At 39.8% G+C, this 19,562-nt stretch overlaps 1 pseudogene; it reads right to left on the bottom strand.

Annotated features, from left to right (window-relative positions):
- Positions 1-10,300: 10,300 nt before the first annotated feature.
- Positions 10,301-11,700, bottom strand: LOC137774168 (small ribosomal subunit protein uS2-like; annotated as a pseudogene).
- Between the last annotated feature and the right edge of the window lie 7,862 nt (positions 11,701-19,562).

Genomic DNA, 19,562 nt, shown 5'->3' with positions numbered 1-19,562 from the left:
AAGACATTCCATCCAAAAACAGCAGATTACACTTTCTTCTCAAGTGTGCATGGAACATTCTCCAGGATAGATCACATCTTGTGTCACAAATCAAGCCTCAGTAAATTTAAGAAAATTGAAATCATATCAAACATCTTTTCTGACCACAACACTATGAGATTAGAAATGAATTACAGGGGGGCTTCCCTGGTGGTGCAGTGGTTGAGAATCTGCCTGCCAATGCAGGGGACACGGGTTCGAGCCCTGGTCTGGGAGGATCCCCCATACCATGGAGCAACTAGGCCTGTGAGCCACAACTACTGAGCCTGCGCATCTGGAGCCTGTGCTCCGCAACAAGAGAGGCCGCAACAGTGAGAGGCCCACGCACCGCGATGAAGAGTGGCCCCCGCTCACCACAACTAGAGAAAGCCCTCGCACAGAAACAAAGACCCAACACAGCCATAAATAAATTAATTAATTTAAAAAAAAAAAAGATGGGATAACAACTCTCATTTCTAAAAAAAAAAAGAATCTGACTGCCAATGCAGGGGGCACGGGTTGGAGCCCTAGTCTGGGAAGATCTCACATGCTGTGGAACAACTAAGCCCGAGAGCGACAACTACTGAGCCTGCACGTCTGGAACCTGTGCTCCACAACGGGAGAGTCCGCGACAGTGAGAGGCCCACGCACTGCGATGAAGAGTGGCCCCCACTCGCCACAGCTGGAGAAAGCCCTCGCACAGAAACGAAGACCCAACACAGCCAAAAATAAATAAATAAATAAATAAATTTAATTTAAAAAAAAAGAAATGAATTACAGGGAAAAAAACGTAAAAACACAAACACATGGAGGTTAAACAATACGTTACTAAATAACCAAGAGATCACTGAAGAAATCAAAGAGGAAATCAAAAAATACCTAGAGACAAATGACAATGAAAACACGATGATCCAAAACCTATGGGATGCAACAAAAGCAGTTCTAAGAGGGAAGTTTATAGCTATACAAGCCTACTCAAGAAACAAGAAAAATCTCAAATAAACAATCTAACCTTACACCTAAAGGAACTAAGAAGAACAAACAAAACCCAAAGTTAGCAGAAGGAAAGAAATCATCAAGATCAGAGCAGAATGGGCTTCCCTGGTGGCGCAGTGGTTGAGAATCTGCCTGCCAATGCAGGGCACACGGGTTCGAGCCCTGGTCTGGGAAGATCCCACATGCCACGGAGCAACTAGGCCCGTGAGCCACAATTACTGAGCCTGCGCGTCTGGAGCCTGTGCTCCGCAACAAGAGAGGCCGCGATAGTGAGAGGCCCGCGCACTGCGATGAAGACTGGCCCCCGCTTGCCGCAACTAGAGAAAGCCCTCGCACAGAAACGAAGACCCAACACAGCCAAAAATAATAAATAAATAAATAAGAATTTTAAAAAAAAATCACATTTATCTATAAAAAAAAAAAAAAAAAAAAGATCAGAGCAGAAATAAATGAAATAGAAACAAAGAAAACAATAGCAAAGATCAATAAAACTAAAAGGTGGTTCTTTGAGAAGATAAACAAAATTCGTAAACCATTAGCCAGACTTATCAAGAAAAAGAGGGAGAGGACTCAAATCACTAAAACTAGAAATGAAAAAGGAGAAATTACAACAGACACTGCAGAAATACAAAGCATCCTAAGAGACTACTACAACCAACTCTATGCCAATAAAATGGACAGCCTGGAAGAAATGGACAAATTCTTAGAAAGGTATAACCTTCCAAGACTGAACCAGGAAGAAATAGAAAATATGAACAGACCAATCACAAGTAATGAAATTGAAATTGTGATTAAAAATCTTCCAACAGACAAAAGTCCAGGACCAGATGGCTTCACAGGTGAATTCTATCAAACATTCTGAGAAGAGCTAACACCCATCCTTCTCAAACTCTTCCAAAAAATTGCAGAGGAAGGAACACTCCCAAACTCATTCTATGAGGCCACCATCACCCTGATACCAAAACCAGACAAAGATACTACAAAAAAAGAAAATTACAGACCAATATCACTGATGAATATAGATGCAAAAATCCTCAACAAATACTAGCAAACAGAATCCAACAACACATTAAAAGGTTCATACACCATGATCAAGTTGGATTTATCCCAGGGATGCAAGGATTCTTCAATATATGCAAATCAAGCAATGTGATACACCATATTAACAAACTGAAGAATAAAAACCATATGATCATCTCAATAGATGCAGAAAAAGCTTCTGACAAAATTCAACACCCGTTTATGATAAAAACTCTCCAGAAAGTGGGCATAGAGGGAACCTACCTCAACATAATAAAGGCCATATACGACAAACCCACAGCAAGCATCATTCTCAATGGTGAAAAACTGAAAGCATTTCCTCTAAGATCAGGAACGAGACAAGGATGTCCACTCTCACCACTATTATTCAACATAGTTTTGGAAGTCCTAGCCACAGCGATCAGAGAAGAAAAAGAAATAAAAGAATACAAATTGGAATAGAAGAAGTAAAACTGTCCCTGTTTGCCGATGACATGATACTATACATAGCGAATCCTAAAAATGCCACCAAAAAACTACTAGAGCTAATCAATGAATTTGGTAAAGTTGCAGGATACAAAATTAATGCACAGAAATCTCTTGCATTCCTACACACTAATGATGAAAAATCTGAAAGAGAAATTAAGGAAACACTCCCATTTACCATTGCAACAAAAAGAATAAAATACCTAGGAATAAACCTACCTAGGGAGACAAAAGACCTGTATGCAGAAAACTATAAGACACTGATGAAAGAAATTAAAGATGATACCAACAGATGGAGAGATATACCATGTTCTTGGATTGGAAGAATCAATATTGTGAAAATGACTATACTATCCAAAGCAATCTACAGATTCAATGCAATCCCTATCAAATTACCAATGGCAGTTTTTACGGAACTAGAACAAAAAATCTTAAAATTTGTATGGAGACACAAACGACCCCGAATAGCCAAAGCAGTCTTGAGGGAAAAAAACGGAGCTGGAGGAATCAGACTCCCTGACTTCAGACTATACTACAAAGCTACAGTAATCAAGACAATATGGTACTGGCACAAAAACAGAAACATAGATCAATGGAACAAGATTGAAAGCCCAGAGATAAACCCACACACCTATGGTCAACTAATCTATGACAAAGGAGGCAAGGATATACAATGGAGAAAAGACAGTCTCTTCAATAAGTGGTGCTGGGAAAACTGGACAGCTACATGTAAAAGAATGAAATTAGAACACTACCTAACACCATACACAAAAATAACCTCAAAATGGATTCGAGACATAAATGTAAGACCAGGCACTATAAAACTCTTAGAGGAAAACATAGGAAGAAGACTCTTTGACATAAATCACAGCAAGATCTTTTTTGATCCACCTCCTAGAGTAATGGAAATAAAAACAAAAATAAACAAATGGGACCTAATGAAACTTAAAAGCTTTTGCACAGCAAAGGAAACCATAAACAAGACGAAAAGACAACCCTCAGAATGGGAGAAAATATTTGCAAATGAATCAACGGACAAAGGATTAATCTCCAAAATATATAAAGAGCTCATGCAGCTCAATATCAAAGAAACAAACAACCCAATCCAAAAATGGGCAGAAGACCTAAGTAGACATTTCTCCAAAGAAGACATACAGATGGCCTAGAAGCACATGAAAAGCTGCTCAACATCACTAATTATTAGAGAAATGCAAATCAAAACTACAGTGAGGTATCACCTCACACCAGTTAGAGTAGGCATCATCAGAAAATCTACAAACAACAAATGCTGGAGAGGGTGTGGAGAAAAGGGAACCCTCTTACACTCTTGGTGGGAATGTAAATTGATACTGCCACTATGGAGAACAGTATGGAGGTTCCTTAAAAAACTAAAACTAGAACTACCATACGACCCAGCAATCCCACTCCTGGGCATATACCCAGAGAAAACCATAATTCAAAAAGACACATGCACCCCAATGTTCATTGCAGCACTATCAATAGCCAGGTCATGGAAGCAATCTAAATGCCCATTGACAGATGAATGGATAAAGAAGTTGTGGTACATATATACAGTGGAATATTACTCAGCCATAAAAAGGAACGAAATTGGGTCATTTGTGGAGACGTGGATGGATCTAGAGACTGTCATACAGAGTGAAGTAAGTCAGAAAGAGAAAAACAAATATCGTATATTAATTCATGTATGTGGAACCTAGAAAAATGGTACAGATGAAACGGTTTGCAGGGCAGAAGTTGAGACACAGATGTAGAGCACAAACGTATGGACACCAAGGGGGGAAAGCCACGGTGGGGTGGGGATGGTGGTGTGATGAATTGGGCGATTGGGATTGACATGTATACACTGATGTGTATAAAATTGATGACTAATAAGAACCTACTGTATAAAAAAGTAAATAAAAAAAATTCAAAAATTAAAAAAAAAAGGATAATAAGGGAATATTATGAAAAGTAAAGCATTAGGCTAATAAATTCAACAACTTAGAAAAAAATGGACAAATTCCTTGAAAAACACAACTTACCAAAACTAATAAAATGAATTAGAAAACCTGAATATCTACTAAAGTTATTAATTCATTATCAAAAACCTTCCCCAAAGACAACTCCAAGCCCAGATCATTTTGCTGATGAATTCTATCAAATACTCTGCAAAATTCTATCAGACACAATACCAAAGAAGATAAAGGAATAGCTAACAAGCCCACAAAAAAATGTGTGATACAATTAGTCTTCAGGGAAATGCAGATCAAAATCCCATGAAGTGATAATTACTTCATACACATTGGAATGGTTAAATGTAAAAAGGCATTGTGACATCAAATGCTGGCAAGTATCTGGAGCCACCAGAACTTTCATACATTGTTTGTGCACTACTACCGCTTTGGAAAACTTTCTGGCACTTTCTTACAAAGTTAAAAATAAACCTATTCTATGACCCATAAATTCCACTTCTGGGTATTTGCCCAAGATAAATGAAAACATATGATCATGAAAATACTTGCACAAGAATGTCTACAGGAGCTTTTTAAAAATTGGGTACAAACATTCAGCTATAAATAAATACATTCTGAGGGTCTAATGTACAGCATGGTAACGATAGTTGATAATATGGAATTGTACACTTGAAATTTGCAGAGAGTAGACTGTATGTGTTCTCAACACACACACAAAAAAGAGTTAACTATGTGAGGTGATGGCTGTTAATTGACTTGAATTTGGTAATCATTTCACAACGCATATGTACATCAAATCATCCAGTTATACACTTTAAGTATAAACATTTTGTCAATTACTCCTCCATAAAGGTGGAAAAAATAAATAAAAATTAATAGTTCCAAACTGGAAACAAATGAATGTCCTTCAACAAGAAATTTGAAAAAATACAGTTTATTTGTACACTGGAATGGTGCTTAGCAACAGAAAGGGAACAATTTACTAATAAATCACAGCACTGATGAATCTCACAGACATCGTGTTGATGGAAGAAAACAAGATACAAAATGTAATTCCATTTGCGTGAAGTTCAAGAGCAAGCAAAAGTAAACCTATGTTGATTTGCCTCTCTGGGCTTGGAGGATTGACTGAGAAGCGGCATGAACAGCAGTTTGCTGGAAAACTGGCTCTCGGGGGCAGCGGGGCATGGGGGAATCTCTGGTTTGTAGTATTTCCTGATTTCCCACCATGGCCCTCTTTAAGGTAACAACAGGATATGGGGATGAGATGTCTGGAATTGCCTGTGTGGGAGCTATCTCCTGCACACCACTGGCCCCAGGAGACTTTTCTGGGTTGATGGAAATGCTTTGTACTTTGACTGGGATGGTAGTTACTTTGGTGTACACAGTTGCCCAAACTCACTGCACTGTATAATAAAGATCTGCATATTTCACTGTAAAAAAAAAATAAATAAATAACTCTTCAACAGCTTCTGTTGTCTACAGGATAAAGTCCAAACTCCCTCCTAAGGGATAAAAGCCCTTCATAATCCAGCCCGTCCCTACTTTTCCAGATTTACCTTTACTCCAGACCATAGTATCAGCTTAGCTCTCTGCATGAGTTTACTCTTGTTCCTCCCTCTCCCTGGAGTAACCTTCCCTACTATGTCCTTATAATAAATAACTTTATGACTCAACTCAGCTCAAAATCACCTCCTATATAAAGCCCTTCTGGATCCACATTTAGTGCAGGTAGAACAGACAGTTGTGCAAGACTAGAGTTCTAGAGATTTGCTGTACAACATCGTGCTTATAGTTAACAATATCGTATCGTACAATGTTCAGAGGGTAGATCTCACGTTAAGTGTTCTTAACACACACACACACACACACACACACAGAAGCTGTCACTACACAACCAAACACTAGCTGTTCTCCTCTCCCTCTGCTCCCAAACCTCAGATGCCAGAGTAAGAAGGGTTAGGTAAAGATATAAAGCCTACTTTCTGTGATCTTGTTACATATCAACTAAAAATATCAAATGTGTTTAAAGTAAAATTTTCTAGTTTGGATCTGAAATTCAAAATATTTAATAACAATTACAGAAGAAGAAATAAAATGGCCCCTTGATACTTTATGTGTATAACTCTGTGCTGACTTCTAATGCAGTTATATTGTTGAGGTTTCCACATGCGTGATCTGTACAGAGACCTGGTCACCTTGGATGGGGATTCATCTTTTCCAGCATTGATCACCTCGGGAAGAGGATTTGCTGGACTCGGATAAGGTATCAAAGACTCTGTCTTTCTCTTGATTGATTATCTGGATTTAGAGGCAGATATAACATTTCCTATAACTGTGTAGGAAATGAATCGGAGCAGGTCAAGACTAGAGAACCCTGGAGGCCGGGAGGCCATTGTAGGCAGTGTTGTAGCGTCTACACTAAAATTGATGATGGGAATTCCCTGGCGGTCCAGTGGTTAGGACTTGGCGCTTTCACTGCCTGGGCCAGGTTCGATCCCTGGTGGGGGGACTAAGATCCCACCACACTCTATGAGGCTCGGCCAAAAAAATAAAATTGATGATAACCTGCTTTAGAGTAAGACAGAGATGAATTCATTGGAGAATTTCAAAATAAATGTTTTTTGATTAAGTGATAAAGTCCCACAGTTCAAGCACCCTCTCACCCTTTTCCTTATAACCTAGTTTCCATCCCCCTCAATAGATAACCATATTATTTCCTATTTGCCCTTCCAGAGGTTTTGTCAACATACATAAAGTCATTGCATTGTATATACATATAATTTTGTTCCTTTCCTATTTTACACAAATGACAGCACACCACACATGCTATTTTGCACCTTGTTTTTGCAACTTAATCTGGAGATATGGGTATAATTTATCTGGGGGACATCAGTGCATGAAGAGTTTCCTCATTTTTATTATAGCTACATAGCATTGTATAGAATAGCTGCATCACTGTAGATTTTACCAGTCCCCATTGATGGACATTTAGTTTCCAATCAATAATGCTACAACCTTGTATATAAGTCATTTTGTCTGCATGCAAATAACTGTAGGGTACATTGCTATAAGTGAAAATCCTGAGTTAGAGGGTATATGCATTTCTAATTATGACCAATACTGTTAAATTGTCCTACGTCGAGATTTTACCAATTCACACTGCCAACAAACTCTAGCATGCAACTGGAGGTCTTATTAAAACACAGCTTGGTAGGGCTCGGGTCCAGAGTCTCTGATTCAGAAGGTCTGATGTGGGACCCAAGAATTTGCATTTCTAACAGGTTCCCAGGTGGTGTTGCTATTGTTTGCTGGTCCAGGAACCAGACTTTGAAAACCACTGTAACAAAATGACTGGACTGCCACTGCACCGTGGAACTATCCTCTCGAAGTCAGCAGTGTCCTCGTCAATGTAGTGGTCTTTTCTCCATCTTCCTTTTCCTCGACTTTTCTGCTATATTTTAAACGTTTTCCTTTTTTTGAATCTTCTCTTCCTATTTGACTCTGTTAATGTTCTTTCCTGCTGTTGTTGTCTTGTTCTTTCAGTGACTTCCCTGCCACTTAACTGGTCCAGGCTCCATTTATTGACCCACAACTTTTCACCCCTAGAAAGCTCACTCCTTCTCAAGACTAGGAACACAGAGAGAAAGTAAAGGCTGAAGCAATCTTTTGATCCTAACAGGAGTGCTTGCGTTGCTGAGACAGAATCCAGATCCTGATGATATTACTTGAATCTTCTCTATTTAGCCATACCTGAAGCCAGCCCCTCCCTTCACTTTTTCTTTCTTTGCCATCAGAGTAATAGATATACAGAGTTTAAAAAAATCAAACAGTAGAAGAAAACTGGAAATACTCTGCCCCACCTTTCCCCACTGCAGACCCCATTCTGCTCCCTGGAAGCAGGCTTGTTGCTGTGGAGAAAGTGCACTGCATAACCCTTGCAGGTGTATACACAGCACAGACATTATTTTCTTGCAAATGGCAGTGATTTTTTTGTCTGTTTGTTTGTTTTGTTTGTTTTTCCTTTTTGGCCGCACTGCGTGGCAGGCAGAACTTCCCCAACCAGGGATCGAACCCCCAGCCCCTGTGGAGTCTTAACCACTGGACCACAAGGGAAGTCCGATAGTGTTTTTGGTTTTGCTTTTACAAAATCAAGATATTAAAATAACTTTCTTACAGGTTTATGTGTCTTAGAGAAGGGGAGCCTTCATTTAGTTTCCACGAAGGTGACCCTATGTACCTTCCGTTCTTTTAGCTATTTCATCTGACGTTTGCTTCTGTATTTCTGTTTTTGAAAATTTTTTATTGCAGTATAGTTGATTTACAGTGTAGTGTTAATTACTACTGTACAGCAAAGTGATTCAGTTATACATACATATACATTCTTTTTTTATATTCTTTTCCATTATGGTTTATCATAAGATATTGAATATAGTTCTCTGTGCTATACAGTTGGACCTTGTCATTTATCCATTCTACATATAAAAGCTTACATCTGCTCACCCCAACCTCCCACTCCATCCCTCCTCCAATCCCCTCCCACTTGGCAACCACCAGTCTGTTCTCTATGTCCATGATTCTGTTTCTGTTTTGTAGACAGGTTCATTTGTGGCATATTTTAGATTCCACCTATAAGTGTTAACATATGGTATTTGTCTTCTTTCTGACTTACTTCATTTAGTATGACAATCTCTAGGTCCAACCATGTTGCTGCAAATGGCGTTATTTTGTTCTTTTTTATGGCTGAGTAATATTCCATTGTATATATATACCACATCTTCTTTATCCATTCATCTGTTGATGGACGTTTAGGTTGTTTCCATGTCTTGGCTATTGTGAGTAGTGCTGCCATGAACATAGGGGTGCATGTATCTTTTTGAATTATAGTTTTGTCTGGGTATATGCCCAGGAGTGGGATTGCTGGATCATATGGTAATTCTATTTTTAGTTTTCTGAGGAACCTCCATACTGTTTTCCATAGTGGCTGTACAAACTTACATTCCCATCAACAATGTAGGAGGGTCCCCTTTTCTACAGCCTCTACAGCATTTGTTGTTTATAGATTTTTAATGATGGCCACTCTGAGTGGTGTGATGTGGTACCTCATTGCTTCCATATTTCTAAAGAATATGTTTACTTTGTTTTTTTATGTAGCAGTTTTAGATGTCAACTATTGACTTCTATTAATAAGGAGATCAGCATTTAGCTGACTTATCTCTTCCCCCACTTCCTCTATTCTCTCTCTTCCTCTGTTCTCTCATAGTAAATACATCACAAATTTTGGTTAAAACAATAGTATTGATATTATTATGACTCTGTAAATATTATTCAATGATAAGCCAAGTAGTAATTACGATTAATGTGTCCTTTCCTGGGCCTTTCTTTTTTTTTTCTTTTTTTTTTTTTTTGCTTTTCTGTTATTTAACTGTTTATTTTCCATCACCCTTATTTCCATTCTCTATTTAAGAAAGTCTTTTTTTTTTTTTTAATTTATTTTTATTTATTTATTTTTGGCTGTGTTGGGTCTTCGTTTCTGTGCGAGGGCTTTCTCTAGTTGCGGCGAGCGGGGGCCACTCCTCATCGCGGTGCGCGGACCTCTCACTGTCGTGGCCTCTCTTGTTGCGGAGCAGAGGCTCCAGACGCGCAGGCTCAGTAGCTGTGGCTCATGGGCCTAGTTGCTCCGCGGCATGTGGGATCTTCCCAGACCAGCGCTTGAACCCGTGTCCCCTGCATCGGCAGGCAGATTCTCAACCACTGCGCCACCAGGGAAGCCCAATAAATAGTCTTAAGCTGGTCTGTAGAACAGCTTAAGACCCCTCAGTGGTTGCTCCTTGCCATTCAGTGGTCTGAGTGGTGGGAGCTGCAGACCAGTCTTTGGTGGCCAGCTGAGCGCTCCAGTCCTCAGCAGGGAACTGCTGGACAGACACAGGGGGCACCTGTGCTCCTTCAGACCAGTCTGTGACCTCAGGTTGAGTAGCAGTCAACTCAGGAGCTGGAGCAGTCCATTCACCCTGGAATTCTCCCTGGGTCCCGGCCTTTTCAGCAGCAGCCTGCTCTTCCTTTTCGCTCTCCTCAGGATCTCTGTAGAAGTAGTGATCAGGCCTGACCTCCCAGGGGTGGTCACAGGAGATGGTGCCGTACATGTGCAGAACTTCCTGAAGCAGCATCCACTACATCAGACCAGCTGAGTGAGTTCTCCTGCTGGTGCGTGGTGCGGCCGTGTCCACACAGCACGGAGGAGTGTCTGTTACACGGAGCAGCGGTAGGCAGGTTAACGTAAGACGCCTCTGTGAGAGGCTGGTGGTCAACCCTGGGATCAGTAACCACTAGATGTCAGAAAGCCACTCGCATCCGGCCAGTGAAGGTCCCAGGAGTGAAGCAGCCAGGAAGAGGAGTGGCTCCAGCGGCAGCAGCAAACTTCAGCACAGCTCACTCGCCGGTATTCCTGGAGTATTTCACGTGACACTGACATCAGCCAGGTTTTCAATGGCAACAACAGCAAAAGCTGCCAGGAGAAGCTTCTCCCAGGTTCTCTTCAGATTTATGATGTAGATGCCATCCCTTTTTGCAGATATGAAACCATAGGTAATCATGAGTTAAATACATTTCATCTGCCTTCACTAATCAAGGTTATTTTAATTGCATGTCCTCCAAGCAGCACGTAGCCTAACTTGGAACTTGGAGTCAGCTGTGTCTAGTTCCATCTGAGCTGATTAAAACTGGTTAGGACCACCGACCCTCCAACAGGGCACGCACGCGTGCCCACTCGGTGACCTTTGACATCAGAGGGCTGAAGACTCCACCCTCAGATTGTGCTGAGCGCCTCCTCATTGGAACGTGGGGAGGCCTGTAGCTTATTACGCCTGCGCAGAACGACGATTACCGCACCTTTTTCCAATCACCTTTCCCCACTCTCCCCACACCTCAGATCGCTCTGTTCCCCTTCAGGGAGGCGGATTTGAGATTTGTTCTCCCATATCCTCGTATCCTTATTTGGTTGCCCTGTGAATAAACCCTGTCCTGGCTGCAAACTGCAGTGTCTCAGCATTTCGGCTTGCTGCACATCCCGCAAAATGAACCCGATTCGGCAACAGATGCTGTATTCCATTTGGAAGTCAAGGTTGATGCCGCCAAGGTAGGTTCCGGCTGCAAGGAAGTTGAGGACACCCTCCTCCTTCATTTTCAGGCTATCAGGGGCTCTGGACATTGTGATAGTTTCCTTTTGAGTTAAGATGGGAACTCAGAACAATGCCGTATGGACCCCTTTTTGGGTAACACAGAAAGGCTTGCTTTTCCCGATATTAATGATTGCCTTTCTTTTAAAAATTTGTTTGGTTTTCTGTATACCTATCCAACTATTTTTTTTAATTGTCAAATACTCATCAATATTATTCTCTGCAATTCGTATTTATAGATTTCACTTTTGTTTGGGGGCTTCTTTCTACACTTATTTTTATATACTAATAGGTTTCAGGTGAGAGTGATAAGCTGGTAAACCAAACTTTTTGCTCTTGCGCCTCCAAATGGCAACATATAGAAGGCTTTCTCTGGGACCATTCAGTTTCTCAAAAGAATAATACTCCAATATCTAGTTTAGGAGGCATGGGTTTGGCTGATGGAATTTCAAAAAGAGGAATGGGAAAAAAATGGGGGATAAGGAGTCACTATCCAGCATACAGATTTTTACTCATCAGCTTCCTGTAAGCACTTTCCACTTCCCAAAGTACTTTATACCTCCAAGTTCTGAGCCTCTCCTCAAATCAATGACCTACTGTCTTGCAAAACTGCAGCCACCTTGTCGGTTTATAACTTTATTCCTTTGTTTCACTTCAGTGGGTGTTTTGGAAAGAAAATGAGTGAATGTGGTCAATTCACTATGCTTTTCCAGACTCTCTTTCTCAAATTCATTTAACTCAGGAATTATATTCTTTCAGGATCTAATTTACTCAAAGTCATTTCTTTTTGCATCTCATTCCTTGCTTTTGAGTTCCATTTCCTCTTGCTAAAGTATACCCTTTAGAGTTTAGGTGTTTGACTGAAAAATCCTCCATTTTTGTCACTTCCATTAACAGCTTGGTTAAAATATTTCATTAACATCTTGGTTAATAAACAGATGGTTTATTACAAGGTGAACATACTTGTATTCGCTTCCCAAATCAAGAGTTTTGTCAGCCACACCAGAAGACTGTGTTCTCCATTCCAATCACAAACCCCTCCCTCCCCCAAAAGTAATCACTATCTTGACTTTGATAGTCACCACTTTTAAAAATGTCTTTAAGTGTACCTCTAGACACTGTAATTTAGTCTTACTCTTTAATTTGATGTCTTTTAAAAAATACTTTATTGAAGTATAGTTGATTTATAATGTGTTAATTTCTACTGTACAGCAAAATGATTCAGTTAGACATATATATATTCTTTTTCATATTCTTTTCCATTATGGTTTATCACAGGATATTGAATATAGTTCCCTGTGCTATACAGTCAGACACTGTTGTTTATCCATCCTACATACATCATAGTTTGCATCTGCTCGTACCAAACTCCCGGTCCTTCCCTCCCCTACACACCCTTCCCCTTGGCAACCACAAGGGGGAGTAGTATTCCATTGTGTATATGTACCACATCTTCGTCCACTCATCTGTCAATGGACATTTAGTTTGTTTCCATGTCTTGGCTATTGTGAAAAGTGCTGCTATGAACATTGGGGTGCATGTTTCTTTTTGAAGTATAGCTTTGTCCAGATACATGCCCAGGAGTGGAATTGCTGGATCATATGGTAACTCTATTTTTAGCCTTTTGAGGAACCGCCATACTGTTTTCCATAGTGGCTGTACCCATTTACATTCCCCCCAACGGTATAGGAGGGTTTCCTTTTCTCTGCACCCTGTCCAGAATTTCACATATGTAGACTTTTTTTTTTTAATATAAATTTATTTATTTATTTTTGGCTGTGTTGGGTCTTCATTTCTGTGTGAGGGCTTTCTCCAGTTGCGGCGAGCGGGGGCCACTCCTCATCGCGGTGCGCGGGCCTCTCACTGTCGCGGCCTCTCGTTGCGGAGCACAGGCTCCAGACGCGCAGGCTCAGTAGTTGTGGCTCACGGGCCCAGTTGCTCCGCGGCATGTGGGATCCTCCCAGACCAGGGCTCGAACCCGTGTCCCCTGCATCGGCAGGCAGACTCTCAACCACTGCGCCACCAGGGAAGCCCTTTGTAGACCCGTGTGAGATGGTACCTCCTTGTAGTTTTGATTTGCATTTCTCTAATAATTAGTGACTGTTAAGCATCTTTTCATGTGCCTGTTGGCCATCTGTATGTCTTCTTTGGAAAAATGTCTATTTAGGTCTTCTGCCCATTTTTTGATTGGGTTGTTTGTTTTTTGATAGTGAGTTATATGAGCTCTTTTAATATTTTGAAAATTAAGCCCTTGTCGGTCGCATCATTTGCAAATATTTTCTCCCAGCCTGTAGGTTGCCTTTTCATTTTCTTTACGGTTTCCTTTGTTGTGCAAAAGCTTGTAAGTTTGATTAGGTCCCATTTTTAAATTTTTGTTTCTATTTCTATTGCCTTGGGAGACTAACCTAAGAAAACATTGGTACGATCTATGTCAGAGAATGTTTTGCCTATGTTCTCTTCTAGGAGTTTTATGGTGTTGTGTCTTACATTTAAGTCTTTAAGCCATTTCGAGTTTATTTTTGTGTATGGTGGGAGGAGGGTGTGTTCTAATTTCATTGATTTACATGTGGCTGTCCAACTTTTCCAACACCACTTGCTGAAGAGACTATCTTTTCTCCTTTGTGTATTCTTGCCTCCTTTGTCAGAGTAATTGACTATGGGAGTGTGTGTGTGTTTGTTTTGGGGCTCTCTATTCTGTTCCATTTATCCATGTGTCTGTTTTTGTGCCAATACCATGCTGTTTTGGTTACTGTTAGCTTTGTAATATTGTCTGAAGTCTGGGAGGGTTATGCCTCCTGCTTTTTTCTTTTTCCTCAGGATTGCTTTGGCGAATCTGGGTCTTTTATGGTTCCATATAAGTTTTAGGATGATTTTTTCTAGATCTGTGAAAAATGTCATGGGTAATTTGGTAAGAATCACATTAAATATGTAGATTGCTTTGGGTAGTATGGCCATTTCAACAATATTAATTCTTCCAATACAAGAGCATAGGATATCTTCCCATTTCTTTGAGTCATCTTCAATTTCCTTTATTAATATTTTATAGTTCTCAGCATATAAGTCTTTCACCTCCTTGGTCAGGTTTACTCCTAAGTATTTTATTTTTTGATGCGATTTTAAAAGGGATTGGTTTTTTACATTCCCTTTCTGATATTTCACTGTTAATGTAAAGAAATGCAACCGATTTCTGTATGTTAACCTTGTTATCCTCCTACCTTGCTGAATTCGTTTATCAGTTCTAGTAGTTTTTGTGTGGCGTCTTAGGGTTTTCTATATATCGTATCCTGTCATCTGCATATAATGACAAATTTACCTCTTCCCTTCCAATGTGGATGCCTTTTATTTCTTTTCCTGATTGCTGTGGCTAGGACTTCCAATACTATGTTGAATAGAAGTGGTGAGAGTGGGCATCCTTGTCTTGTTCCAGATTTTAGTGTCCTGAAAATATCAATTAGTCTAACTGTTCTAATGTATCATTTAGGATAATTTGATGTCTTTTAAGTCTCCTTTAATCTAATGGTTCTCCCCCTTCTTTTTCTTACAATTTATCTGTTGAACTCAGCTGTCTGATTGCCGGGTTCCCCACAGTCTGGATTTTGCAGATTGCACACTCATGGTGTATTTCAATGTGTCTTTGTCCTCTATTTCCTGTAAATTGGCAGTTGATCAGATTCAACTTGATTAGATTCAGGTTTAATCCCTTTGGTAAGACTACATTATTATTATGAGTTTATGTATTTTAACTTATTTAATGGGTTTCAGTCCATTCTAATTATTACCCTTATTGAAACTCAAATTGTCCCATCTTTGGCCAATGGGGAGCCTCTTCAAGTTGCCTCCTGGGTCCTTTGGACATGACCCTAGAAGTCTTTAATAGTTCCTCTGCTCTTCAGTATGTCAAGATATTTTATGCTCATTCATACATTTCCTGCCCCAGATCTAGAATCACCCATTTCTCCAAGTAGCCTTTGTTTCTTTAAGTGGGACTTGGTATTTCAAAACCGCACTCCAGATGATAAGAATGAGCACTGCTACTGAAAAGACGCAGAAAACTAGATAGATAGTTCATACTAATGATAATTACTCATTTTACCCCATATTACACATACATTCTCAAAATACTAATATTGCCACCATCAATATACTGAAAAGTTAAATTTTTGCCAATGCTCCTCCCAAACTCCTTTCCAGTTTTACAGTAATTTTGTACCAATATTTCAGAATACAAATCCATCTCAGATTATACTTTTTGTGGCTCTCAGCTCCAAATCTTTGCTTGCTGTGCAATAATGGAGCTGAACTCTGTTAAATACTTCTCCCCTATCAGCTGATTTAATGTTAGGCTTCGTTAGCAGAGAGTACTGTTGCAAGGAGGGGGGCGGGGCCGGAGTAGGGGCGGGGAGGCACTGGAGGAGAAAGAGGCTTCTCTTTCTGATTCTCCTGTACTTATCTCCTTGGGCCCCTGCAGAGTGTGTGGTTCCTTTCAGCAGTGCCCAGTAGCCAACAACAAGCGGCAGCTTCCCCCAGTACACCTTTTTTTAGATGGCTTCATGGAGCGGTGTGCTGCTGGTATAGCACCTTCCCGTAAGTGGCTTCTCTGGGCACGCTGCGGTGAATTCTGATAAAGGCACCTTGCTGTGGCTAGTTCTCCAAGAACTCCAGAGAGGATTTCTAACGGGGCGCACCGAGGCCACAGCAGGGAGCCACAGTCATGCCCTCTCCAGCAAGGAGGTGGATGGGGCATGGGGGCAAGGGTGCTTCTTGGCCATTCTAAGGGTGCTTCTTGGTCACTCTATTTCAGTTCAGGAGCGGTGGCTGTTCCCTGTATCTACTGTTCCTATACGGTAAGAATTCTCTTTGCCTTTTGCTAGTCAGCCTCCCTTTATTCCAATTCCATTAATATTCTTCATAGTAAATGTCCTCTGTTCAAATTATTGTGTAGTTTCTATCTCTTGACTGGACCCTGACTGAAACAAAGCCTCATTTAGTCTTGGTTCTACAAGTAATATTGAAAGTTTTACTAACTGTCTTTCTGTCACTGTCAGTAATTTTGGTTGCCGAGCTTCACCCCTCAGGAAGAACTCAAGTAACATTCTGAGTTCTTTCATTTTGATAACCAATAGGCTTTTATAAAGTCAGTTTTGCTGGATACAGAGTACTTGGTTCTCATTTTCTTTCCTTGAATATTTTAAATGTTTCACCATTTTCTCCTCACATGAAGTGTTAATGTTGAAGTCTTATGGTAATCCAATTTTCTCTCATAAATTTTTTTTGGCCTAAATGACCATTTTTCAAAATGTAAAGTCTAGTAATTTTACTGACTAGAATACATCTTGTTCATGCTCAGTGTTTTCAGGTGCACAGTATACTCTTTCAGTGTGAGGTTTCAAATATATATATAAATATATATATGAATATATATGTGAATATATATAAATATATATATGAATATATATGTGAATATATATAAATAGAATATATGTATTTTACTTCAGGAAAAGTTCTCTTGAATTATGTGTTGTATTCTGGTAGCTAGCTTTGGTTTTCTTTATCAAGAACTCTTAATCCATACACTGGATCTTCTTTACCTATCTTCAATATTTATCTTTACTCTAAAATCATTTCTATTTCTATATTTATTTAAAATCTCATTTTCAAATTCTAGTTCTCTTGGGCACCATCTGTGTTTACCCGTGTTCCTTCTAGTTCAGTATTTTCTGAAACCACTTTTTCTCTTACTTTAATTCTTTCCCAAGTTGTTACTTTATTTCTGAGGTTTTTTAAATTCTGAATTTTCTTTTTTCTTTGTCTTTTTTTTTTTTTGGCCACGTCATGCGGGACCTTAGTTCCCCGACCAGGGATTGAACCCATGCACCCTGCATTGGGAGCATGGAGTCTTAACCAGTGGACCACCAGGGAAGTCCCTATTCTGATTTTTCTTTCATGTCTTATATAGTTTTCTTAATATCTTCACGGTTTTTATCTGATTTTTTTCGGCATTAACACTATGCAATTTTGCATTTGTGGTTTGATCCCACACTTGTATTTTGGGGTTTGTGGAGTTATCTGTTACCTAGTTTAGTTGTAAATGTTGCCCCATGCATTTTTGGTTTCACTATACAGTCTGTTTTGATGTGGTGATTCATGGAGATTCAAGATTCATGTACTGCCCTCTTTCCAGAATCCATTTATATTTTTGACTCATGAATACTTCCCTTTTTATATCCCTGAGACTTCAGTCCTTGGCTGAGTATGATGGGAAGGGACTAGGGTTGATCAGGCTGTTGTTTGGATTAGCAGTGGTGCATTACATCACATCCTCATTCTTGAGTGATGATTTACTTGGTTGTAACATACTAGGTTGTCCAGGTTACATATATATGTAACTATGTATATATAGTTATATACTCTGTACTATATATGGTCCACTATCTTTGGCATATTTTTACTTTTGACAATATGGCTTCCAGTCTAAATGTCATTTCTTTCTAGTTAGGTTACGTTTTAACTGCTGCTATTTAAGATCATTATTTTTCTCTTTGCTTATATTCATCATATATGTGTTATATGTATATGTTATTTTCCTAAGACTTGATGTGCTTCTTCAATGTAAAGAGTCATCTTCCTTCAATTCTAGAAAATTATTGGCCATTATTTCTTTTTCTCTCTTTTGGAATGCCTATTAGATGTACTGTTGAACCTTCTTATATTATGTAGAACCTCTGAATTTGTTGATTACAAAAGGCAATAATTTTATTTTTGCTTAAGCCAGTTAGAATTAGGTTTATCACCGAAACAGAAACACTCTTACTTTCTCAAAAGTGGAGTCAAAGAAAGAGAAAAACAGGTGATTCCTGAAGCTGTTATGATTATCTTATCTGTAACTAGATATCCTTGAAACCTAAACTACTCCTGAACTTTCTATGCAAGTCAATAAATTCGTTTACTTTTTCTCTCTTAAGTCAGTTACAATTGGATTTCTGACAACTGCAGCAAAGAGTACTGATTAATATAAATGTCTACTATGTGAGTGGCACTATGCCAGGTGCTACCTAATCAGTGGTATGCAAAACACCAGTGTCTCCAATAACCACAATATTTTACACTCATTCCATGCCGTCTTCATTTATTTGTTCCTGCTTCTCCTTCCTCCCCTACCCAGACTTGGAATGCATGTTTAAATGTTACAACTTTTTCACAGTTGATTTTTTTTTTTTTTTAATTTTTGTCTGCGTTGGGTCTTCGTTGCTGCGTGCAGGCTTTCTCTAGTTGCAGTGAGCAGGGGCTACTCTTCATTGCGGTGCGCGGGCTTCTCATTGCGGTGGCTTCTCTTGCTGTGGAGCACTGCCTCTAGAAGTGCCGGCTTCAGTAGTTGCAGCGCGTGGGCTCAGTAGTTGCGGCTCGCGGGCTTCGTTGCTCCGCGGCATATGGGATCTTCCCGGACCAGGGCTCGAACCCGTGTCCCCTGCATTGACAGGCAAATTCTTAACCGCTGCGCCACCAGGGAAGTCCCAGAGTTGATTTTTAAAATCACATTTGTAAGGGTAACCTTTCTAGCAATAGGCCACCATGATCTTTCCCTTATTTTGGACTCGTATTATATTGGTATTGTCTTAAATAGGTCTTCGAGTGTTTCATAAAAGTCTTTCCCTTTAACCAGATCATTAGCTTCTTCAGGGCAAAAGTTAAGCCTTTTACTTTCATCTCCCAGAGCAAAGTCAAGAGTGATTATGGGAATCGTTGTTAACAAGTATAACCCACAATACCTGGCCCCTGTAGATCTCCTGTATGGGACTGGGGATACAAAGATATATTCCTATCACTTAACCAACTTAAGGACATAGGAAGGTGTATTAAACTATACATATGTAAGGTGCCATATATAGTTCAGAGG

This window comes from Eschrichtius robustus, chromosome 12 (genome assembly GCF_028021215.1).
Source record: "Eschrichtius robustus isolate mEscRob2 chromosome 12, mEscRob2.pri, whole genome shotgun sequence".
Classification (NCBI taxonomy): domain Eukaryota; kingdom Metazoa; phylum Chordata; class Mammalia; order Artiodactyla; family Eschrichtiidae; genus Eschrichtius; species Eschrichtius robustus.
Note: the sequence above shows the minus strand (reverse complement) of the source record. Positions and strands in the feature narration are given on the sequence as shown.